This window comes from Lipotes vexillifer, unplaced genomic scaffold (genome assembly GCF_000442215.2).
Source record: "Lipotes vexillifer unplaced genomic scaffold, Lipotes_vexillifer_v1.1 scaffold53, whole genome shotgun sequence".
Classification (NCBI taxonomy): Eukaryota; Metazoa; Chordata; class Mammalia; order Artiodactyla; family Lipotidae; genus Lipotes; species Lipotes vexillifer.
Genome location: NW_006791814.1, coordinates 2,497,539 through 2,512,934, shown reverse-complemented (window position 1 = coordinate 2,512,934; position 15,396 = coordinate 2,497,539). Strand labels below are relative to the sequence as shown.

Here is a 15,396-nt window from a genome sequence, read left to right as displayed (position 1 = left end):
GGAACCCAGAGTCAGATTTTTCACAGGCCACATGGACACACACACAGGCATGTTTGCTTTTCGATTTATCATAAGATAGTAAACAGATTTAAATAAAATAATAAGCCCCTCAGACATGGAAAGGATGACCTTGGAAAATCAACCAGTACCATCATCCCATTTTACAGATGAAGTAACTGCCATCCAGAAGGGGAGGTGACTTGGTCAGTGCCACACAACAGGTTAACCCTTTGCCCTTTCTGCAAGCTGGACCTCTTTCCACTATCGTGGTTGGCGGGGTGGAGGCAGGGACAAACCAAATAGAAATTACATGCATCTTAGAATAAGGCACTTGTTAGACTGCTGTGATGATCTGGAGAACATTCACATTCTCAGGCAAGGGAGAGGTGGGTTCCTTGCTGAGCAGTATCCAGGCCCTTTGTCATTAGGCAGCACCTCTCCCTCATGGGATATCTCTATCCTCACCTGCGTATTAACAGGGGATGGGAGCTTAATGTGATGGTCCAAGGTCAAGCAAAGCATCCACCTATTCCCAGAAGGCTGGATGTCAGAGACCCCAAACTCAACACTAGCAGAAAATACTGAGAGAAAGTGCCTGGATAGGGAGGCTGAATGGAGAGTCATGGATGGACAGGCAGAGACCAAGGGATCCCTCCAAAGTAGACAGCTTTTCAAATCCCAGAATCCTATCTCTTAAAATGCGGTCTGACCCAAAGTAAGCGTTCAAAATGATGGATGGATGGATGAGTGAATGAAGGAATGAATGTCAGAGCAGTATTAAGCTAGCTCTGGTTCTGTTGGAGGTACCCAAGGACAGAGTGTTTTGGTGAATTGGGAGAGAGCAGAGAGGGTAGGAAGGGAAGTGTGGCAGCCCTTACATGATTGTTGTCATAGGAGTGAATGGTCGGCATGAATGCCCTTGAGAGGTTCCAACCAGGGGGCCTTCTGCCACTGTAGGTAACCAAGTTGGTTTTCTGACAAAGAATGTTCCAGACCGCCAGGAAAAAAAATGAACCCCTGGCATTTCTGAAGTCACTAGTCCTGGGGACATTCTGTACACCTAGAAATCATCTTGTAGAAAGGACTTCCCAATTCAGATGGTAAAATGAGACCCTCTGGTGGTTGGAGCGCTGGCTCATCTGTGAATATGAGCTTATGAGTTCTCATTTCCTTCATGCTTTTTGAATTTTAGAGACTTCCTACCATGAACCTGTGTTATTTTTTCATTGCAAAAAATGTTTAAAAATACTATTCCTACTAGTGTGTTCCCTATTATAACTGCTACTATAACTGCCAAAGCTTCATCCTCTGTTTTTTTTAAGAGAGTGAAGTGAAATAATGAATTTAAGGTACCCAGCACTGAGTGCCTGGTACATAGTTGGCACTCAGACAAAGGCTATCCCCTCTCTTACGCTCATCTGCATAAATGTTGTCCCCGATATGTATATTTAACTTGACTCTTTCGTTTTAAAGTTCTTCCTTATCTTCTGTATTGTTCTGACAACTTTTATTCACGTGATCAATCTTGCAGTCTTCTTGGCTGAGTTTCTAAGATTTTTATACTCACATACAACTCACACATGTTTTGCTTCTTTTTTTTTTTTTTTTCCTGGCCAGTTACAGAATTTTCTGCCTAAGGAAGGAGATGAACTCTCTGAGGTCACTGTCACGTGATGGGGTGTGGCCTAGTCCTCCCCCCTTACTTCCTTCTGATAAGAATGTGACATCCAGGGCTTCCCTGGTGGCTCAGTGGTTGAGAGTCCGCCTGCCGATGCAGGGGAAACGAGTTCGTGCCCCGGTCCGGGAAGATCCCACATGGCCGCGGAACGGCTGGGCCCATGAGCCATGGCCGCTGAGCCTGCGTGTCCGGAGCCTGTGCTCCGCAACGGGAGAGGCCACAACAGTGAGAGGCCCGCGTACCGCAAAAAAAAAAAAAAGAATGTGACATCCAGAATAATCCAGAGATACCTTTAGTCCAATTCAGGAGACCCACATGCCCACTCCCCTTGTAGAAACCAAAGCTGCCACCATGGGCATGGCTGCCTTTCTCTGTACATCTCAGGGAGCCCCCTCCCCTCAATCCATCTCCTCCCACTAATACGTACCCGTTCCACCTGTTGCATCCTCTGTATTTCTCATCTTTGGATTGAGGCCACCAGAGGTTGTCACCCTTGCCAGCTTTCTTTGCAGAAATGACAACTTGAGATGCTACCATCTGCCACATTTGTCTGAATTACCTCCAGTTCTGAAGTTTCTGCTTCCAGAAAGAAGTAATTCCTTGGGTTGATTTCTGACAGGTCCCTGCTCGTGGCAGCTGCTCCAGCAGAGGCCATGTGGGAGTGGCCAGTCTCGGGGAAGGGGGAGGTCCGAGGAGCAGAGTCCCCCAGGTGACTGCAGAGCCACGCTGGTGTTGTGATTCCATCAGCGCACGGAAGCAGTGTGGGGTGCGTAGTGTGCGCTGTGTAATGCTTATTTACCTCCTGCCTGTGATTGCTTGTTGGAAGCTATCAATAGTGGCAGTTTATTTTCCAAATCTCTTTAGGGAACCAAAGTTTATCTCACACAGGAAGAATCCTTTAATAGTGGAGTTTTTAAGCCGGAAACTCCTTTGGAGGGAATGTAATCCACATGCTTATTTGGTAGGTGGAGAATTTGAGGTCCAGGAAGTGAATTCCATTCTCCACAGTCACACATGAGGCTGGGCTAGCTGGGCTTTCCTAACCTTGGCCTCACAGGGCTTAGCTGCTCAGCTCTCTGATAGGGGCAGCTTGTGTTTCGCAGACACTGGGCCCTTTTCCTGTTTGCTTGTCTTCTGGAGTTTTGGAAATGTTCTCAGTTCAGCCTCCGTGGAAACCACTTCCAGCATGAGGAGGGAGACCTTTGAGTCCATGTCTGGCTGCCTTTCCTGAGACCAGGCTGCTGTTGGAGAGTAGGGGAGTTTTCTGATTCAGAGGATTTTTCTTAAGAGTTGCTCTTGTGACAGTGATTTGTGCCAAATCTTAGGAGATGGGGAATTGAACTAGAATTAAAAAAAAAAAAAAAAATTACGGTGATGATTAGAATGGATGTGGTTTCTGTAGCGTGCTGAGGTTCCTCCTCTGAGCTATGATGTTCCTCAACAGGAAGCAGGTGCCAGGTCCCCACATGAGGGGATCTCTGCTTTGGTGTTATGCCCTGGCAAGCAGTAGGATGGGGGGTGGGCAGGGTACAGTATACCTCTCAGGGAGAGTGGGCCCGGGGAGCTTAGCAGCTGTTAATAGCTTGCTGAGCAGCCTGGGGTTGAGGACTCAGAAGCCAAGGGCAAACTGACCCAGAGCAAAGACTTTGATCAAGTAGCACAGACACCTCCGTGGCCATTAAAGAGAAAGACAGAAGCTCGATGAATAGGAAAGCCACTGGGGATCCCCCAGATATGTGAGGGGACTGGGGCTCTAATCATCAACACTGCTGTGAGCATGGAGTTCAGACAATGGGCAGGCAGAGTCCACAAACCAGAGGTGAGGGGACTACAGGAGCTGGGACCTATACCCATCATTGTGGGTTGAATTGTGCACTCCGCCCCCACAGAAAAACCCAGATATGTTGAATTCCTGGCCCCCGGTACTCAGAATGTGACTTTATTTGGAAATGGGATCCTTGCAGGTGTAATTGAGTCATACTGGTGTAGGTGGGCCCTAATCCAGTATGACTGGTGTCCTAATTAGAAGGTGACCACGAGAAGACACAGACACACAGGGAGAACACCATGCGACGATGAGGCAGAGGTGGGGTTACACAGCTGTAAGCCAAGGAACGCCAAGGATAGCCAGCAAAGCAACCAGCAGTTAGGAAGAGGCAAGCAAGGATTCTCCCACAGGTTTCAGAGGGGGCACAGCTCTGCCCACACCTTGATTTTAGACTTCTACCCCCACCCCCAGAACTATAAGCCAGTAAATTTCTGTCATTGTCAGTTTCCCAGTTTGTGGTGCTTTCTTACGGCAGCCCTAGGAAACCAACAAACCCATGTACATCACCAGGCAATGGTTTTCAACATTGGCTGACATTCGGACCTTTGGTACTCTTTTAAAAAGCCCTCATGCCCAGGCTGCACCCCAGTCCAATTTCGTTAGAATCTCTGGGGGTGAGACCAGGCCTAAGGGCTTTTAGAGCTCCCCAGGTGATTCAATGCAAAGCTATGTCTGATAACCACAGCCTAGAGTTCTTGCTCTTCCAGGGCCTGGGACAAGGTGTCCAGTGCCCTGTAGTCACTGAGTGCAGGGGAGTCTGAGCTTGGCTCCCACCTGACCCTTGAGACACCTTGGCACACCTGTCACAGGATTCCTGGGGTCATTCTTCTTAACCCTGACTTTCTCTTCTCTCTTCTCAGCTTTCAGCCACCAGGGTTCAGGAAAACAGCTACTCTCCATCTTCTGTAATGCATGTAGAACTGTGCCTGGCTCACAGGAAGCGCTTTCTAAGTCTGCTGCTATGGTTTCTCCAGCCACCTTTATAAAAGCCCTTTTTTCTTAATCATCACTTCCTGGAGGGTGATCCGAGAGTGGTAGGATTTTATCCTGGCTTAAAGGGCCATGTTTCTCTATGTGCTTGAAATGTGTACTTTACTTTCTTTTAATTAAAGGTTTTTTTCCCCTCCAGTTTGCCTGAGAGTCAGATCATATGAAGGGTGGTTTTTTGGTTGTTGTTGTTGTTTGTTTGTTTTTTTAAGAGAATGAACGCAGAGTCAGTAGTTGAGCTTCAGAGTGACAACGAGCTGGCCTTTCACTCCAGGATTAAAGAGATCCAGGGATTAGAATCCTGCCTGAGGTGGGGAGGGCCGATGGGGCTGGGGAGGCTGAGTGAAGCATACGCATCCAGCAGACAGGCAGGAGAGACCACCTCCTGGTGCCCAGGCCTCCTCCTGCCGGACAGATCCCTCCTGTGTTCTGGGCCTGGGGGAGCACAGGAGGAATCAAACCTGGCTCTGGTCTCAAAGGGGCCCACAGTTCAGGTGGGGGATGCAGACACTTAGAGGAGCCTGTGCTGTGCAGTGGGACACAGGATACACAGGCCCATGTCCTGGACCCATCCCAGGGGCCAGAGGTGTGAGAGCCACAAGTACGTTCAGTCCAGCCCAAGGCCCAGGCTCCCCTCTCCTCCAAAACAGGGTCTCCCAAAGCTGCCACTAGGAAGGGTGAGGAGGAAAATGGGTGCTGGGCGGGCAGCCAGCACTGGCCACCACATCGGTGAGGAAGTGGCAGAGGAAGGCTGGCACCCATTCACGCTGGACCTGGATTCCCTGCCAGGGAGGTCCATGCCCTCCAGAGCAAAGGGCAGAATCACAGACCAGAGAAGGGGCATGATTAGTTTTGAATTTCATCCCTTCCCATTTTCTCCTCCATGAGTGGTCACTGGTCAAGGCCACTGGCCCATTGGTTTGAGCCCAACTTTCCCATGAGAATGGAGCTTCAAGGTCATGGTGACCTTATAGTGCAGGGATCTCATCTTCATTGGGTTTCCCTGATCTCAAGAGAAGACATCGCCTCTTCTGTCTCCAGCTTCACAGACTCCAGTCCCAGCCTGGCTGGATCAGCCTGGGCTCCTTGCACAGAAAGGGGCAAGGACTCAATATGACGGGCCCTTGTCTTTGTGCTCTCGTTTCATCATCTAACAGTTTAAATGGGAGCTGAGTACTCCCAAGCTGGCATCCCTATTGGAAAATGTATTCAGTTACCCCTCCCTCTTCCCTGGGAGGATAGAACGGACCATACATCCAGGTAACAGATGAGACCAAGAGTCACTGTTGACTCCTCCTTCCCCTCAGCCCCCAATCCTGTCCACTTTTCCTCCTAAATACCCCTTAGATCTGTTCTCTCTTTTGCCACCAGGATGCCATCATCTCTCTTTTTGGCCTTTCTACTGCATTCTGCACATAGCAACTGGAGAGAACTTAAAACCAAACTCTGATCTTGTCACTTCTGTGCCTAACAGCCTTCATGACTTTCAGGTGTTCCGGAATAAAATCCAGATTCCTCAACAAGCTACAGAGCCCTGGATCACCTGGACCCTACCCCCATCTCCATCCTTAACTGGGCATATTCACCCTGCAACTCCAGGGACTTCTTTCAGTCCCCTGAATATGTGGTATGGTGGGTTCTGTTCTGCCGCAGGACATTTGCATGTGCCGTTTTCTTGGCTGCAAATACTTTCTTTTTCTGCCTGGCATTCCCACCCTGTCTCACTGTTTAACTCTCAACTTAAACGTCACCTCCTTGGGGTCAGGCCCTGTCAGGTGATCTTACAGTCCTTTTCCTTCATGACACATGCCACAATTTGTAACTGTATATTTCTTGGAATGCTTATTGGTGAATGTTTATCTCCTGCCCCCTCCCCTGGCCAAACCATTTTCCTGACTCTCATATAGTCCAGTGCCTAGCACACATTAGGCACTGAATAAATATTTGTTGAATGAATTAATGATTGGTGAATGAATGTGTGGGGAAAAACGAGGCTCTGTGATAGTAAATAATTTGCCTAAGCTCATGCAGCTTGCATGTGATAAAGCTGGGACTAATATCCAGGCCTACACATCCCAAGCCCCTTGTGTTTTCTGGTGGTAACTTCTGAGGGTCTTCTGTCCCACGCTCTGGCCTTGACAGAAGGGATTTAATGTCACCTTCTCCAGAAACCTGGGGCCTGCTCCAGTCGTAACGACTCTTGCATGGATGGTGACCTGGAGGCTTCTCCATGGAACATCCTGATTCTGCTCTATCCTAACCTTTCAGTTGCTGGAGACTGTCTTGGAGGATTTGCTGATTTATAGGCAAGACTGTCAGTATAAAGAGGCACATTACTCCACCTCCTTTGGAAAGTGATTTTTAAAGTGATACTTGGACCATTCAGGGGAAAAAAAAAAAAATTCCTTCCAGTAAAGACAGTTACTCTGCTGTGTTCTGACCTGGGTTTGTCTTCCTGTGGCAACGTCCCAGAGAGTCAGGGGACACAAGAGGGAATCATCAGTCTCTCCAGATTAAGTGTGAAGATGGGGATGAAGGGTGTAGCCTCACAGTTTATTCTGTCACTTAACAAATACTAATTGAACTCCTCTTTGTTGCCAGGCACTGTAATAGGCTGTGAGGATCCAGCTGTGGATGACTTCATGGTCCCTGAATAAATAAATCATGTACATTTAGTTAGTGTAATGCTAGGAGGGAGATGAATCACTTGCCATTGGAACAATCTGTAGGCAGTCTAGACTCCAGCAGTCCCGGTGGAGCCGGAGCCCTGGGATTTGTCTGTCCTCCACCCTTGGTGGCAGGCATGGGTGGAGCTCTTTGTCAGCATGGAGAAGGGAGTTGAGATCTTTGGCGGGGGGGGGCAGGGGCAGGTATGACAATAGGTTGGCAAGCCCGTGAGTTGCGGCTGAGCGTGGCAGGGCCCGGACCCTTGCTTTCCCATCCGAAGACGATGCACACATCACAACCAGAGGTGCAGGTGGGGTGGGGCTGTGAGAGTCAGAAATTGTGGGCAGGCGGGGGCAGCAGGGGGCCGAGAGCACTCACAGTGGGGCCCTAGGGGTCCTCTGGATGTGTCTTTGTGGGCTCCACTCTGACAGCATGAAGAATGAGCTGGAGCCAGATCCTGGCTCTCCGCTCTTGCCCCTGTATGTGGGCCATCCATATCCTTGCTTCAGGCCTTGGTCTCCCCATCTGTATTATGGGCGTGGGAGAAAGGGGTGGTGAGCATTCATCTCAGGAAGTGCCTGTCGTTAGGGCAGGTGCTGGGCACTGTAGGTAAGTCTGACCTCACACTTCCTGGGTTCAGAGCCCACCTCTAGCACTTCTTTGCTGAGTGACACAGGACAAGTTACTTAGTCTTTCTGTGCCTCGCTGTCTATTTTTAATATGGGGAGGGTAATACCTAATTCTTCATAGTGAATTTGTGAGGATTAAATGAAACAATGAATATAAAATGCCTGGCACCATGAGACAGACATAGCTAGTGCTCAGTAAACACTAACTATTATATAATTCTTTGCTAGTCATTTTACATAGAAAGTAGACCTTTTAAAAATGAGGGGGCTTCCGTGGTGGCGCAGTGGTTAAGAATTCGCCTGCCAATGCAGGGGACACGGGTTCGAGCCCTGGTCCGGGAAGATCCCACATGAGGCAGAGCAACTAAGCCCGTGCACCACAACTACTGAGCCTGCGCTCTAGAGCCCGTGAGCCACAAGTACTGAGCCCGCACGCCACAACTACTGAAGCGCGCGTGCCTAGAGCCCGTGCTCCGCAACAAGAGAAGCCACCACAGTGAGAAGCCCGCACACCGTAGCGAAGAGTAGCCCCCGCTCGCTGCAACTAGAGAAAGCGCGCGCACAGCAATGAAGACCCAACACAGCCAAAAATAAAAAATAAAAATGAAAATTTTAAATTAAATTGACAGTAAAATTTTCCCATTTTTATGCATGAGATGTCTGCCAAAAGGTGTCTGAGTTAGTTCCAGGAAGTAAGGGGCCAATTGGGCATTCAAATCTGGGCTGTTTTGTTCCAAAGCGTGCCTCATCACGTTACGTTTTGGTGTGTTTTCTGGCTCACGAGCTCTAGAAACCGGATATTGGCCCTTGTTCAGGTCTTACAACTCAAGGACTTGAGTTTTACTAAAGATGTGGTCTGTCTTTTCATGCTTAAATGCTCTGCTTGGCTCTGCATGGCTCTGCGTTGCCAAGCTTGTGAGGAATCATGAGAATCAGCCTTGAATGTGGGAAGGCTTTACAGAGAATAGAAACGTCCAAGGGGTTTCTATTTATTCAGCAACTGGGCGCACACACATGCCGGCAGAGACACCCAAGTCCCAGCAGCCATTTGTGATTGGTTTGGGGAACCTCTTTCCTGGGAGGTGGGCAACTGAGAGAAGACACAATTGCCAGTAACCTTGCAGTGGGTGGACTGTCTGGCGTGGGACCAAGCCTGGTTCTGCATGGACAGTGGGCAGGGGAGGGCTCCTTGCCTCCAGCCTGGGCAGCAGGAGGCTGGGTGACCTGGTCCCGGCAGCTTCCTTGCTTAGAGCTTCTAGGATCAAATTCTAGAGCTAGAGAGAGCTGGCTGACCCCAAGCCCTCATCTTATGGTTCGAATGGGAAAACGAGCCCAGGTGGGGGGAAGTGGAGAGGGCCATACTGGCAGAACCCCTGTTGTGTGCCTGCCCATCGTTCCCATCAGGCTGTCTGAAAAACCTTTACTCTGCATCCTGAAAACCCCACTTGCTAAAATGCAGAATTCCATCTTGGAAAGACATGGATAGTCATTGTGTTTTGTCTGATTAAGGAGAAGGAAAAGTGTTGTCTACTTTTGATGTCTCTCTCTCTTTCTCTCTCTCTCTCTCTCTCTCTCTCTCTCTCTCTCTCTCTCTCTCTTTCTGTCTGTCGGTCTGTCCCTCTCTGTGCCTCTTTCTTTCTTCCCTTCTTTTGATTATTAAGATAGAAAGTTTGGAAGATTCAGGAAATTGTGAAGAAGAAAATGATAATTACTTGTGAACCCAATAACCAGAGATAATCATTGTTAATAATTTGATATCAGTCCTAGTTATCTGTTCTCTTCTTATCTTTTTTTTTAAATCAAAAATTATATTCTTGTTTAGAACAGTTTTAAAAGCAATAGATTCTACAAGATTCACAGTGAAAAACAGCCTCCTCCCTGTGATTCTCTCTCCCTCAGGGCAACCAGTTTCACCTCTTATTAGCTGCTGTTTTCTCCTCTTGTTTAACATCGCATTTCTAAGTAACATACGAATTCTGCTATTCCTGTTTATTTCATTTTCATATTATCTACTGCCTTCTCTGGAAGCCTTCTTAAACTTCCCCACTATGACACACGTTCACACACCCCAGCATGCTTCCCTCCTCCATCTTCCCAGTTTGGCTGGTTTATCATAATCTGGAGGGAAGCCAGTTTTCCGGGTTGGCATCATTTTCGATTTATTAACATTATTTACATCTGGGCGATGTAGTATATTGTGATTACATTCATTTTCCCATTACTCCTGTCATAGAGTTAGTAACTCCCTTTTAAAACTGATCACTTAGTTTTCTTTTAACTGATCACTAAGTTTTTCCAACTTTTCCCTCAGAAGTGTCATCTCGTTATGTCCAAACTCATCAGGTCACTTATTGGTTTCATTCTTCTAGTCATATGCCTGTAGCCCTCTAACTTCTTAGTTTAATCTGGACTGTGAACTCTGTGGGCCCTAGGCAAAGCAGTTGTCCTGGGATTTCCTGTTCTCTCTCTCCTTTTTCCAGGTGCCATGAGTTCTTCTTTCTGTGGTTTACCGCCTCGTTCTATTAGAGCACAGTATCTAGGAGCTTCCTGAGAAAGGCTTCATGGAAAGTAAAAATTTTTTAAATGTCTTGTGTGGCTGACAATCATTTTATTCTGTCTTTACATTTGATTGATAGTTTGGCTGGGTATAGAATTCTAGTAGATATAATTTTCCCTCAGAAATATATTTTTATGGACATACAGTAAAATTCATTCTTTGGTTTATAGTTCTGTGGGTTTTGACAAATGTGTAGAATTATGCATACATCACCCTGGTGCATACAGAACAGACCGATCCCTTCAAAAAAATATCTTATATTGACCCTTTGCAGTCAGCCTCTTCCTTCCCTACTCCCTGTCCTTGGCAATTGCTGGTATGCTTTCTGTTCCAGTTGTTTTGCCTTGTTCAGAACGCTATATCGATGGAATCATAGAGTACATAGTCTTTTGGGTCTGACTTCTTTTACTTGGCATAATGTGTTTGAGAGTCATTCATATTATATTAACTAGTTCATTCTTTTATTGCTGAATAGTATTCTATTGCATGAATTTGCCATAATTGCTTTGTCCTTTCACCATTAGCATATTTACATTGTTTCTAGTTTTTGGTAATTATGAAGAAAACTGTTATAAACATTAGCGCACAAGATTTTTGTAATAATGTAAGTTTTTATTTCTTTTCGATAAATACCGAGTGTGATTGCTGCTTATATGGTAGTAAATGTGTATTTAACTTTATAAGAAACTGTCCATCTGTTTTCACAAATGGCTATACCATTCTGCATACTCATGAGCAAAGTGTGAGGGTTCAGTGTGCCCCACAACTTCATCAGCACTTGGCATTATCTTTTTTTTTAAGTTAATTTTAGCCGTTCTAGTAAGTGTGTAGTGGTATCTTGTTGTGGTTTTAATTTGCATTCCCTTAATAAGTAATGATGTTGAGTATCTTTTCATATGCTTATTTTCTTTCTAAATATCATCTCTTGTGTTGTGTTTGTGCAAATCTTTTGCCCACTAGAAAAAATTGATTGTTTGATTCCTTATTACTTGAGCTTTGAGAGTTTTTTTTAAATATATATATATTCTGTACACAAGTATTTTGTCAGACATGTGATTTAAAAATATTTTCTTCTGGTCACTGGCTTGTCTTTTCATTCTCTTACCAGTATCTTTTACAGAGAAAAGGTTTAAATTTTGATGAAGTCCAGCTAATCCATTTTTTTATTTTATGGATGGTATTTGGGTGTTACATCTAAAAATTCTTAGCCTAACCCAAGGTTATATTTTATGGTTTTAGATTTTACATTTAGGCTTATGCTACATTTAGAGTTAACTTTTGTATCTGGGAAGAGGTATGGGTCAAGATTTGTTTGTTTATTTATGCATATGAATGGTCAAGTATTCCATCGCCATTTGTGGGAAAGACTCCTTTCTCATTGAACATTGAATTACCTGTATATTATCAATCCTTCAGAATTTTTTTCTCTCTGTAAACGTTTAGAATCTTTTTTTTTTTTTAATCTCAGTGATTTGAGGATTTCACAGTGTCTTGGAGTAGCTATTTTTTATTCATACCACAGGGCACTTTGGTTACCATTTCCATCTATAACTTCATTATTTTCTAGTTTAGGATCTTTTTTGACATTATTTCTTTGATAATGTACTCTTAATCCTTTTTTTTTTTACCCCTGTTAGTTGACTTTTGGACCTCCTAGACTAATCCAGTTTTCTTATCCTTTTCCTTCTCTCTCTGTCTTTTTTCTCCTTTTCTTTCCTTCTATTTTCTGGACAGTTGTCTCAAATTTATCTTCTAAGCTATCTTCTGTAACTTCTATTTCAGCTTTCATATTTTTAACATCTGAGAGTTCTCTTTTGGTTCTCTGAATGCTCCTTTTTTATGGCATTCTATTCTTGGTTGAAATGTCTTCTCTTTAAGTTTCGTAAAAATGCTCTTTGAATTGAATTTTGTTTTCTATCTGTCCTTTTATCCCCTCTGTTTTGGTCTCTTTTCCTCATGTTAGAGGTTTCCTCAAATGCTGGTGATCACTGGCTGTCCATTCCTCTTTAAGAGAGGGGGACTAAAATGTCTATATTAGATAGGAGGGGGCTTGTTCACTGAATGGCTTAACTGTACAGAGAAAAGCCAGTAAACTGGCTTTTCATTGTTGACCATTGGAACATTCATACCTAAGATGTTTTCCTATTCATCCGTTCAGCTTCCCCAAAGATAAACCCTCTGCTCTTTGGAAGGGATGGGCAGTATATGTAAATCCTGGCTTCCATTGTTCTCAGAGTTAAGTGGGGGATGCTCTCTCCCCTCAATGTGTTGGTTTCCCTGGATTATCCCTGGTTTTGTGTGGCACATTACCCATCCTCAGCAGGTCATGAAATCCTATATAAGCCAGATCTTTTCTGCTGGATCAGTTACCATTTGTCTGTTTTTCTTCTTCAAAAATGTTATTGACATCCCTCATTTGCTATCATTTCCTTTCCCATTCTCTTGGTACTTGTGGGTTTATGTCTTTTTAATTCCTACACTGTCATTTTAGTGAGAGTTGGGGAGAAAATGGAGGTTAATGCATGTGTTTGTTACGTTAAACCAAGTTTTTCTCAAGTCCTTTTTTTCTATAGATATAGATTACTATCTACACACATGTGCACACACACACACACAAGCTCCTATTTGCTAACAATATACATTTTATTTTACAAAATTAGAAACAAGCTATAAGTACTGTTAGATAGCTTTTTTTCTCATTTAAAATGATATCATTAGCATTTTTCTGTCGTTGAATATTCTCTAATAACTGAACTTTTCCATCAATTAAATTATATCATATTGCTGTGTTATTTTTTATTTAATCATGTTCTTACTCTTCAGCATGGAAATTGCTTCCAGTTTTTCACTATTGTAAATGATGTGGTTGTAAGATTTTTCCATGTAAATCTTAGTTAAGATTTCTAATGAGTTCTTTTAGATTGAAATTGTCCATTTGTTGGTGTGGGCATTTGAATGTGATCTGTAATTCATATTTTTATATGTAATGCATAATGTGATACATATTGTCAGATTGCCCTTCGCAAAACCTTTGTGCCAACTTTAGTCCAGGCGCCAAGTGATTACTCGCTAAACCTTTGCTAATATGAGGAGTCATCACTGTTTTAAAATCTTTGTTAATTTGTTAAAAGGAAATAACACTACACATATTGATTTGGATTTTCTTTATTACTTGCACAGCCAAACATATTTTATATGTTTTGTTCTCTGTGAATTATCTGTTCATGAACATTTTTACATTTGTCATATATGTTTATAGGATCATTTATAGAATAAGTTTACCAGCTACTTATATTAAAATATATTTTCTCAGTTTTTACATTCTTTCAGAATTTTTGATATTCTGATGAACAGTTTTAATTTTTAAATTGTCAGTTATATAAAGCAATATATCTTCTTTGGCTTTTGGGCTTCAAAACTTATTTTCCCATCCCCAAATTAGATAAATATTCTCCTATATTTTTTCCTAGACCCTTAATGATTTGATTTTTTTCCCCGTGTTTCTCATGTTCAACTCTTCATTCTTTACATTTATATACTAATTAATTAACAGGTTAATTAACTTTTGGTTCATCATGTGGCTAGGACTCTAAGTCTGTTGTTTTCCAAACAGTTAACCAATATCCCAGGACCACAAATTAATAGTCTAAAATTTCTCCACTCATTTGAAGTGGGAACTTTCTTATCAGACACATTCTCTTATTGGGTCTGTTGATGTTCTTTCTACTTGGTGGTATTAGTTTACCTGTTTTTACGTCAGTACAACACTCTTAATTATTATAGGTTTATCAGGTATTTAATACTTGAAAAGACATTCCATTCTCTTTACACTTTAGTAAAAAAGAACTGTGGCTCTCTTTGTTTCCTTTTAGATGATCTTTAGAATTATTTGACCAAATTCCAAAAAGCTCTTGGGTTTTGTTAGAATTGCAAATATTGTACAAATTATTTTTTGTGAGCATTTCCGTCTTGACTTTATTGAGTCTCTGCATTTGGAATCATTACATGTATTTTACTTTTTTCAAGGATTCTTTTATATCCCTCGGTAAAGTTTTATGTGTTTCTTCATCTGGCTCTCACACATTTCTGTTTAAATTGATTCCTAGGTATTTGCTACTATTGTGCTTTAATTTATTCCCTGTTAGAGCTTCCAAGTGGTTATTGCTGCTCTATAAGAAAGCTGTTGTGTTCTATCTATTTATTTTTTTAACTTCTCACCTTACTGAACCCTTTCACTGGTCCTATAGACTTTTGAGTTGATATTTGGGGTTTTCTAGGTATTTAATCATATCATCAGGCAAATAATGGTCATTTTCTCTTTCACTTTTTATCATACATTCCTTTCTTCCTTCCTCGCTACCTCCTTCCCTCCCTTTCTTTTTAATTTCAATGCTTAGGAATTTCACATAAATATTGAATAATATTGGTCTAACCATGTTTCATTCTTGAATTTAGTAGAAATGACTTTAGTGTTAGACTCCAACACGTGACGTTGTCTTTTAGTTTCAGATGGGCACTCTGTTATTCTAAGGAAGTATTCATCCATGTCTAGAACACTGACTTTTAAAGCCATGAATGTTGAAAAGATTTTATCCAGAGCCTGTTCAGCAACAATAGATGGAAGATTGTTTTTCTCACCTTCGTCCCGCTAAAACGATAACATATTAACACATTTCACATTTTCAAACAATATTTCCATTCCTAAAATAAGCATATTATCTCCGAATATGCATACATTTTAAAAAAATAATGATTAATTATGATTGATTCTGGGACTTTTTTGTGTAAGTTTTTATAGGTGAGACTGTTGTATAGTGTTAAATTGAATTTTCAAAAGAATTTTAAAAGTTTTGTTAAAACCAAAAAATAAACATGGTTAACACCTCAAATAGCTCAGAAGGGCTCGTATTGAAAAGCCACCATATGCTGCTCGCTCCTCAGCCTCCCGGATCCCATTTCTATTTTTGTGTCTTGGTGGTTATGTCTACACGTGTACACACTTTGCTTAAAGTGCTTTTCTTTTTTTTTCTTTTTTTTTTTTTTTTTTAAG

At 43.0% G+C, this 15,396-nt stretch overlaps 1 protein-coding gene across 1 annotated transcript in view; it reads left to right on the top strand.

Moving 5' to 3' along the window:
• Nucleotides 1–15,396, top strand: part of PTPRT (protein tyrosine phosphatase receptor type T) — an 804,737-nt gene that overhangs the window by 39,445 nt on the left and 749,896 nt on the right. The window lies entirely within an intron of this gene.